The sequence below is a fragment of the Carcharodon carcharias genome, chromosome 9 (genome assembly GCF_017639515.1).
Source record: "Carcharodon carcharias isolate sCarCar2 chromosome 9, sCarCar2.pri, whole genome shotgun sequence".
NCBI classification, from domain to species: Eukaryota; Metazoa; Chordata; class Chondrichthyes; order Lamniformes; family Lamnidae; genus Carcharodon; species Carcharodon carcharias.
The window spans coordinates 12,363,734-12,374,359 of record NC_054475.1 but is presented as its reverse complement, the minus strand read 5'-3'; the positions used below and the strand labels follow the sequence as shown (position 1 = coordinate 12,374,359).

Sequence of the window (10,626 nt, the reverse complement as noted above, 5' to 3'; positions counted from 1 at the left end):
TTTTCTGGTTCTTTGAGGTAATGGGACTAGATTGTGTTGGCAATCTCCAGAGTTGTGTATTTTCCTCTTTTGAATATTTATCATTAAAAATGAAGAGATCTGTGTCTTAACCACGCTGTGGATAAACATTCTATGCTCCTACATCTGTCTGTGCAAAAATGTCTGTGCAAAAACGTTTCTCTGAATATCTCCTCAGTAATAATTTTAATTCAACTCCTCATTACTGACTCCCAACTAGAGTCAAGGAAAGAACTAGAATTTTCTTTTCACTCTAGCAAAATCTTCATAATTTAAAAAATTCTCTTTATTTCAAGTCTTTTCTCACAATTATGGTTTCCCATCTCTGGCATCATCTTGATGAGTAAATGCCACATTTCCTCTGTGCCTTGAATGGCATTTCTATAACGGGGTGTCAAAACTCCATACACCACTGTGACCCAACCAGTAAGTTGATTGTACTCAATGCTCTATGAACTCAAAATGCAATCAACCAAGGTTTTCCACCCATGGTGGTTGACCCTCAACCGTGTCTGGCCAATCTCCCGCGCATCCGCCCTCACCTTCTTCTCCCTCCCAGAAACATGATAGGGTCCCCCTTGTCCTCACTTATCACCCCACCAGCCTCCACATTCAAAGGATCATCCTCCGCCATTTCCGCCAACTCCAGCAGTAGGGATCGTTCCCTCCGTGACACCCTGGTCCACTCCTCCATCACCCCCTACACCTCAACCCCCTCCCACGGCACCTTCCCATGCAACTGCAGAAGATGCAACACCTGCCCCTTTACTTCCCCTCTCCTCACTGTCCAAGGGCCCAAACACTTATTTCAAGTGAAGCAGCATTTCACTTGTACTTCCCTCAACTTAGTCTACTGCATTCGTTGCTCCCCATGCGGTTTCCTCTACATTGGAGAGACCAGACGCAGACTGGGTGACTGCTTTGCAAATCACCTTCATTCTGTCTGTAAGCATTACCCAGACTTCCCTGTTGCTTGCCATTTCAACACTCCACCCTGCTCTCATGCCCACATGTCCGTCCTTGGCTTGCTGCATTGTTCCAGTGAAGCTCAACGCAAACTGGAGGAACAGCACCTCATCTTCCGATTAGGCACTTTACAGCCTTCCAGATTTAATATTGAGTTCAACAATTTTAGATCATGAACTCTCTCCTCCATCCCCACCCCCTTTCTGATTTTCCCCCTTTTTTCCAATAATTTATATAGATTTTTCTTTTCCCATCTATTTCCATTATTTTTAAATGTATTTCCATCCATTGTTTTATCTCTACCTTTTAGCCTTTTTCGATTCCTTCACCCCACCCCCACTAGAGCTATCTGTACCTTGCTTGTCCTGCTTTCTACCCTTAATTAGCACATTCCTTAGATAATATCACTACCTTCAACACCTCTTTTTCCTTTTTATCTGTGACATCTTTTGGTTATCTCCACCTATCATTGGCCCTCTATCCAGCTCTGTTGTCCCAACCCCCCCCCCCCCCCAAAGCAGCTTATATTTCACCCCTTTTCTATTTTTCCTTAGTTCTGTTGAAGAGTCATGCGGACTCGAAACGTTAACTGCGCTCCCTTCCACAGATGCTGTCAGACCTGCTGATTTTTTTCCAGGTATTTTTGTTTTTGTATGCAATTGTCTTTTTGTTAAGGTTTTATCTACCAACTCTTGCACTTCAAAGGACTATGTACTGGGCCTCAAATCTCTCCTCATCCATATCCTTTAGTCCCTTTTGGGTGTATGTTGCTATTCATAATTTTTTTTTCCTAAAATGTATTGCCTCACAGATCTATAATATATCAACAAGAGAGAATCTAACCATTGCCTCCTTACGTTCAATGGCATTATCATCACTGAATTCTCTATTATCAACATCTGGGGATTACCATTGACCAGAAACTGAACTGGACTCGCCCTATAAATACTGTGGCTACAAGAGCAGGTCAGAGGCTGGGAATCCTGTGGTGAGTAACTCACCGCCTGACTCCCCAAAGCCTGTCCACCATCTACAAGGCACAAGTCAGGAGTGTGATAGAATACTCCTCACTTGCCTGGATGAGTGCAGCTCCCACAACACTCAAGATGCTTGACACCGTCCAGGACAAAGCAGCCCGCTTGATTGGCACCACATCCACAAACGTTCGCTCCCTCCACCACCAAAGCACAGTAGCAGCAGTGTGTACCATCTACGAAATGCACTGCAGGAATTCACCAAGGATCCTTAGACAGTACCTTCCAAACCCACGACCACAACCATCTCAAAGGACAAGGGCAGCAGACACATGGGAACACCACCACCTGGAAGCTCCCTTCCAAGTCACTCACCATCATGACTTGGAACTATATCGCAGTTCCTTCACTATCGCTGGGTCAAAATCCTGGAACTCCCTCCTTGACAGCACTATGGGTGTACTTACACCACATGGACTGTAGCAGTTCAAGAAGACAGCTCACCGCCACCTTTTCAAGGGCAATTAGGGATGGGCAATAAATGCTGGCCTTCCAGGGATGCCCTCGTCCCATGAATGAATATTTTTAAAAAAACAATTTGTCCACTGATTCACCACTAGGGACATTGCCTGTGCTGCTTAGTAACTGGCTCAAAAAAGAATGGATATGGCCGGGGTGACTTGCCTACTGGTTTCATTGATTTTCTTTTCCTTTGCTGTAAAGTATTTAGCAATTTTTCTGTCACCTTGTAAACCTTGGCACTGGAGGACATGCAGCTTCTACTTCCATGCAATTGTGTCCCAGCTGCTTTCTGACAGTAAAGCTGTCCATTAAGTTCCAATTAGTTGTTAAAGTTACAACCGTACATTAATTTGCAGGCAGAAGAAGAAGTGATAAACGAGGAAATACAGCAGATAGAGGAACTGAAAATTTGAACCTTGCAAATCAGAAATCCTACAAAAATATCAAGTTTAAATTGAATAAGAGGAAAATACATAAAGGCATTAACAACTTCTACTTATATCACACCTTTAACATAATATAGCACCCTAATGCGCTTCACAGGAACGTTATAGAACAAAAGCATGACACTAAGCCAAATAAAGAGATATTAAGTCAGATGATCAAAAGCTTGATTAAAGAGGTAGGTTTTAAACAGTGTCTTAAAGGAGGAAAGTGAGGTAGGGAAGGAATTCCAGACCTTTGTGCCTAGGCAACTGAAAATGTGATCACCAGTTGTGGAGCGATTAAAACTGGGGATGCACAAGACGCCAGGATAAGAGTAGCACAGACATCTTGGAGGACACTTAAAGGAGCAGGAATAGGCCGCTTGGCTCTTTAAGCCTGCTTCATCAATATGATCATGGCTGATCTTCTACCTCAGCTCTTTCTTCCTGCATTATCTTCATATCCCTTAATTCCCTTAGTATTCAAAACTCAATCAATCTCTTTATTAAATATTTTCAACTATTTAACGTCCTCAGCCTTTAGGGATCGGGAATTCCAAAGATCCTTTGACCTAAATGACTGATCCCTTATTCTGAGACTGTGACCCCACTACTTCTAGACTCCTCAGCCAGGCAAAACAGTCTCTCAGAATCTTCGCTACCAAACTTCTTTTGAATGAGATCACCATTTTCTTCTAATTCCAGAGAACATAGACCCAGTCTACTTAATCGCTCTTCATAGGATAATCCCCTCATCTCAGAGATCAGTCTAGTGAACATTTGCATGCTCTCCAAGTCTGGTAGTTCAATCGAGGTATAAATTACTTGTACTTGTAATAGGAAAAAGTACTATACCAGAAAATTGCTTACATCTTAATTAAATTCTACCATAGCTACAAAAGATCTGATGGTCCTGTGGATCTTTGCATGGACCTCACATTTGGGCTGGTTGTGTACAAGTCTTTCTTGAAAACTCCATCTCGGGGGAGATTTTGATTGCAATGAGTTTAATTTGGTCCTAAGCAGGATTTACAGTTGGCCAAGGCACAAATTTGGTTCTCATCTCACTGGGTACTTATAATGCCAATTCAAAATCTTCTCAATGGATTTGAAAATCTGACCTTTCTTCACTCGATCTTCTGAGATTGGGACAAACTTCTGTGTGCCTAGGGGGAGAAGTTTACAGGGCTGTAAGGGGTTGAGGGGGAGTGGGACAAACTAGGTGGTTCTTTCAAAGAGCTGGTACTGACATGATGTGCTGAATGGCCTCCTCCTGTTGTGTATTATTCCAGATTCACACAATTTATTGTCATGTGCTCCTAAACCAGTGATTGCCTATTAAATAGAGCTGTTTATGTTTTAAACATATTGATCTCATTTACTGCCTTGCTACTGCCAGTCAGACACACACAGTTCCTCACTGCTGAAGTCAGGAAATGTATCTCCAAAATAAAAGCTTCCTGGGTTATTCTTGGGGTAAGAGCCTAGTGTTAGGTCTGGACTTAAACTTAAGATTAAATTCAGAATTATATATGTTTAACTGGGACCAGAGGTTACATTTTCACATTTGTTGGTCAATGCTTCTGAAGATGAACCAAAGCTTGTATTTCTATATGCCTAATTAAAAGTTTTGCATTTAACGCTGGTCTATTTTGGTGCACTTGTAGGCCCATGAGAGCATGGGACTTGCCCTGAATGTAACAAAGACCAAAGTCCTCTGTCAACCCATATCAAATCCAACATTTTCAATCATGAAGTGTTGGAAAATGTCCCTCACTCCCCCTTATCTTGGAAGCTATCTGTCCCAAGAAGCTGACATTGGCGAAGAAATGCACCACTGAATCCAATCTACTAATTCAGCCTATGATAAATTACACACGTGAGTTTTTTTAAAATTGAGACATGAGACCCAACGTTAAACTCCAGGTGGTTCCCCCTATACTTCTCTCTGGTGCTGAAGCTTGGACAACTTTTAGAGGCTATATCAAATCCCTGGAACAACATCCACCAATGCTGTTTTAGAAGGAGCTTGCAAATCAAGTGGGAGGACCAAAGAACAAATGATCCTCCTCCAAGACACAGATATGCTAATTATAGAGACCATGATAATCTCATCAGCTGAAATGGGTCCTGTCAGAATGCCAGGCTCAAGACTGCCCAAACAGGTGCTCTATTCAGCTACACCAGGGATCCAGCTTACACAAGGGCCATTTCAAAGACAATCTCAAAGCCCCCATGAAGGTCTGCTCCATTTACACCAACACTTAGGGAACAGGTGCCAATTGTGACCAAACTGATGATTCATCATCAAAAATGGTGTCGAGCTTCTAATCAACAAGAGCACGAGAGACTGATGAGACGGAAAAAAGGGCAGCTTCTTGAGGCAGCAATCCGTCACCAACTCTACCGGCAATCAATGCCCTTATTGTGGGAGAGCCTGCAAGGCTAAGATAGTGTTCATATGCCATCTGCGAACCCACTGCCAACACTGACATTTCACTTCCACCCAGCCATCTGCAAGAAAGAAGCATTCCTGACACGAGGGATTGCCAATAGATAGTTGTGGCACACATCTGCAGGGCCAAAAAAATGTAAATGCCTCAAATAATGACCAATTGTTTAAACATGTTAATTAATAGCTATTTAATAGAATATTTGAGCCAGCTATTCTCTAGACCAGCAAGGAAAATAGAAATCAATAACTATAAAACCGACCGTTGAAATAGCTGAATTTTTTAAGGCTCCCACTAATAAATCAGCAAGTATTACAAAACCATCCAGTATACTGCTCAGAAATTTCCATGTTGTTTCTGCAAACATCCAGATATATGAAACTTGGATTTGTGCCATGATATATTTTTAAAAATTACATAATTCTGAAAAACCATTAAATTTATCCACAAAGCCACCGTGTGTTAGAAATGTTTCCAGGTAGTTTCCTCTGTAGAGGCCTGAGCTTCAATTCCCAGATGTTTGGTCCTTCAGTTAAGTTGGAGTGTTGTAACTGTTGACAAAGTCAGTGAAAGGTGAAAGGTACGCATTATTATAATCAATTTTTCACCTCCTGTAAAGAACTCTGTAGTACATTGCAGCAATCTGTGTCATATGAGCTCTAGGTGAACCTTCTACAAGTATTAATCTAGATGCAAGCAGCAGAGGAAAAGAGTCCAAAATATATTTTTAAACAGTTTAAACCATCAAATAAACTTTATGAAATTTAATCGGAAAATCTGCACCTCCAGCAATACAGCACTCCCTTAGTTCTACGCTGAGGTGTGTCAGCCCAGATAACATTACTCTTGTTTCTGGAGCGGGGCAGAAACCTATGACCATCGGGCTTGGGCAAAATTGCTACCAATGAGCCAAGGCTGGCACCTGCCCATCCAAAACCGTGCTTCAAAGTGCCAGACTACCTGTAAGAAGAACTACAGGAAATTGAGTATATTTATGTAATTAATACAAACTAGAAATTTATTGTACTTTGTTTTTCCAAGTTATGTTGAGAAGTACCTAATAAGAGCAAATACCGATACTCCCCCTTATAAGGGAAGAGGGTTAACCTGATATCTCTATAGGACTTTCCTTTGTAAACTCTTTTTCCTTGGCATGCATTTGTGATAAGTTTACAGTCGCACGAATCATCATCCAAACTCTTGTTTTTTTTTTCATCTCCCCATTCTCTTTTCTCATGGCTAAGATTGGAACATCAGTGTGAAGGATAAAGTTGCAAGTTCCTGTTCTAATATTTCATGGCATCATTCCACAGTGTTAACTCTGAAACCTAGCAATTAAACCATTTTATTCATTGTATAGGGAGGAGTTTTCATAATTTCTAATATGAGTCCAGTTTCACCAGCAGTTTGTTTGCACCACTGAATTCTGCGCTTTAGTGACAGGATTCCTGCTAATCACAGAACCAAAACTCTGTTGTACTGCAAATGAAAATCAGCTATGCAGGTACACGTTCACAGGCTTCCACCACAGTCTTGTGCAATGCATTCCAGATCGTAATCACTCATTGTATGAAAAAATTTCTCGTGTCTCCATTGCTTCTTTTGTGAATTACCTTAAACCTGTGCCCTTTCGTTGTTCTTGCACTTTAACTCAGCTGCTGAGTTTGAATAATATTTCAGTGAATGGATGTTGCAATATAGGGGAAATCTAACATTTTGATAAGTAGTAAATAGTTCTGTTTTCACAGAGCAGAGTTCATATTAATACTGGCACAAAATCTTGGGAGTCTAAGACTGCAAAATTGGGCTCTGTAGCATTTGACAAGTCCAAAGGTACTGAAAATGGCAGATAGTCCACTTCCGAAATGGTCTGTATGGCGCATCATGATTGGAAGTGGGTACTAGTGCAGGAGAAGCCATGCCTGTGCTGAAACCATGCAGAGTGGGAAGATCGTGGCATCACTTAGTGCCGAACTCAGATTTGGCACCAAACCTGCTATTTTCAACACCTCCCAGGTTCTGTTAACCATTCTCAGCCAAACATTAGTTTAGCTGCAGGATGGACCCTGGAACCCCTCCAGCAGGAGCACTATTTAAATGCATTAACATAGGACTTCAGGCTGAAGTGCTTTTGACCTTTTCTTCTGTTGGTATGAGGCTTGCATCATTGATTAATGTGAGAGGTTGAGGTGGAGCATATTGGGCATGAATCCAGGTGTGAAGGGGGTTTGGTGCACTGAGCACTGTGCAAGTTTGCTGGTGTGCTGGGATGGATAAGAGATGGCTTTTGAAGATGCATTCACTGTTCTTGACCACTTTTATGAGGTATTTAAACCTTTTCCAGCACTGCAGTCAGGTCCTTTAGGCCTCGAATTGACTTCAGTGGCCATTGCTTTTGCAATGTATGCCTTGAGGGCCTCCTATCTTCCTTTCTGCCTCCTAAGCTAAGGTCTGCACCAGTGCATCAGAGAACCTAGGAGCGCATCTCTCTCTGCTCCATTGCTACATTTTTTTCTCACTTTCCAGAAACACATTTTGGAGACCATTCCATTACCTGCTTCAGTCAGAATGCACTTCCTCTAAGAGGTGCCCACTGGTCTTTGCCCTCCCTGCTGAGTATGTAGCTGGTCAGCAGTGCACTTAGTGCTGGACTTTATGCTGCAATCAAGGAAATGAGCAAGCAACCTGAAGTTTGCAGGCTGCGTGCATCATGTCGAGTGGGCACAGAGCAATCCACACATGCAATCCCCGTGCCCAAAAACTGGCACTATCAGATTTTTGGCCCTTGAAGTTTTAAATAAAAGCAGGGGCAAAACTAACAGCAGACCTCTGTGAATCAAGTTGCTTGGATGATGGACTGCTGGAAAAGTTTGTATGTTCTTTCGTCTTTGTGATAGCCTACTGGTTTTGTTTGCCTCATAATTCGGCAGAGTAATGCAAACTGAATTGAGGAATGACCCAATCTATTAAAAAAAAAGTTCAATAAATAACTTGGTGTAAGTAGGAGTGAATATATGATTAAAAGTATAATTTGGAAAATCAGTTTACTCTATGTAAAGATCCAATGATCTTGTACAAGGATAAACTTGTTTTTCAAGTTTTTAATTGCGTTAATATGTAGAGAAGGGACATTGTCTGCTGGATTAGTGAGTTAGGTTTGGGTGTGATTTTCTTATTGTATGGTCTGGTAATAAATGGACTTTGTACATCTTTACACCCCCTAGACAGTAATATTTTGGAAGGCAATATGGTAGCTGGTTTACAAGGAAGTCTGATTCATTAGCAACGATACTTTTGAATTAAGCATGAGTTGATTTTTACTTTGGAAAAGTGGTTTCAGGCAGCCTGGAAAAGTCTGTGATTGTCAAAGGGCATCGTAATTATAAACATTAATTATTTGCATCGGATATGTGCAAAAATGTTTCACTTGCTTATTGTCTATCTCAAAGTTTGGTTATTGGGGGGATAAAAACATTAGAGTGAATAATTGACCTCCACTTTCCAAGAGTGAAATGGAATAATTCAGAACACTGTACTACTGATAACTGACATACAAACTCTCCGGGAGTAAACTTGTCCAGCATTTCATCAAAGTTATTGCTGAAAGCTCACTCTTATTACGAACCAGTGGTTAAAAGCAATGTTCAACTGTGCCTAACTATTTTTAGATGCTAGCCGAAAGAGGTGTACCTTTTTTGAGGCTGTTGAAGCACAGCAGTACTGGCTCATCCAGTACGTCCAGTTCTACCACAGCAAAGCTAACAGACATCACTTCTATTTTGTACCGATATAATGCTTCATATTTAATAAAGAACCAGGTATTGTAAATTTCAATTAAGATAATCTGTTTATATAAATTGCACCTCTGTCATGTGTACCTCTCTTTTAGTCCTTTTTATGTTTGGTATTTTGGGAAAATACTTTAATAGTGATTTTTGTACAAGTACTGTACATTTTTATGATTTTGCCTCTGCTATAGAATTGCAAAGTACCATGTGTTTATTGTACTTGATGGTTTGTGTTTCGGTAGAAGTCCATCATTTTGTCTGTCTCTCCCACTCATTTGTCTCATTTTCACAACAGTCTTAAAAGTTTACGCTGTCGTTCCTAGCTGTTGGGTTTCCATGACAGGTCAGTTGGTAAAGCAAATTTTATAATTGAACCATACAGACCAGAGAAGTTCCAGATTCAAAATTCACTTTATTCTGAGTTAGCTGATCGTAGGAACTCTAATGCCAACCCAGCTAAGATGACCCTCAGCTAAAGTGGGCAGTATCACCTAAGATTCCTCCTGATAATTATTCAGTGCTCCTGTTGGAAATTGCACAGGTGTAGACAATGCTCAAGCAACTCGGCACCATCCAGACAAAGCAGCCCCCTTGATTGTCACCCCATCTGCTACCACTAAAATCCACTCCCTCCACCTACAGTGTGCATCATCTACAAGAGACACTGCAGCAATTCACCAAGGCTTCTGTGACAGCATTTCCAAATTCTGCAATCTCTACCACCTAGAGGAAGAAGGGCAGCAGAGGTGTGGGAACACCTGCAAGCAGCCCTCCAAGTCACACATCATCCTGACTTGGAAATATATTGCTGTTCCTTCATCGCCATTGGGTCAAAATCTTAGAACTCCCTACCTCATGGCAATATTGGAGTTACTTCACATGGATTCCACCTGTTCAAGAAGACAGGTTGCCACTACATTGTTGAACAATTAGGGATAAGCAATACATTGTGGCATTGCTGGCGATGTCCGCATCCCATGAATGAATTTTTAAAAAAGACATTGGGCCAAGATTAAATAAGCTCCCAGAGCTGACTGCCTAAGCTTTACACCACTCGATGGTGCTTAAGAGCACTGACACCTATGGAGCTGTTGTACCTCCATGAGTTGACACCTTTGGGAGCTGTGCTTTTATTTTTAAAAATGACTTGTTTTCTAGGTTTTAATATTGGATTCCATTAGTTAACTTGCATCATAAAAAAATGTTAGTTAACCAGTGTTAAAACTATAGGCTGATGATTGTGAAGCTAAAGGTGGTGTCACATTTAGCATGATAGTTAAATCAGGCACTGGACTGCAAAATTTATGATCCTCAATCATTTTTTAGTGTCACAATGCTAAATCTGTTCCTTTTTTAAGCAGTTAAATGTTTGTCTTCAAATTAAAATTAGCTTTTAGAAATTCATCACAGAAATTGCACCCTGACTGTTACTGAGCTTAGGTTATTGAAGAACCAGGATTAACATTGGCCCAACGTTTAC

General features: G+C 41.1%; 1 protein-coding gene across 2 annotated transcripts in view; it reads left to right on the top strand.

The window, feature by feature from the left end:
• Positions 1-1,592: 1,592 nt before the first annotated feature.
• The window catches only part of cttnbp2nlb (CTTNBP2 N-terminal like b), a 62,630-nt gene continuing 53,596 nt past the window's right edge, over positions 1,593-10,626 (top strand). For both annotated transcript variants that reach the window (XM_041196331.1, XM_041196330.1), the window contains exon 1: positions 1,593-1,621. The gene's annotated coding sequence lies outside the window, so the exon portion shown is untranslated. The remainder of the gene's footprint in view (positions 1,622-10,626) is intronic.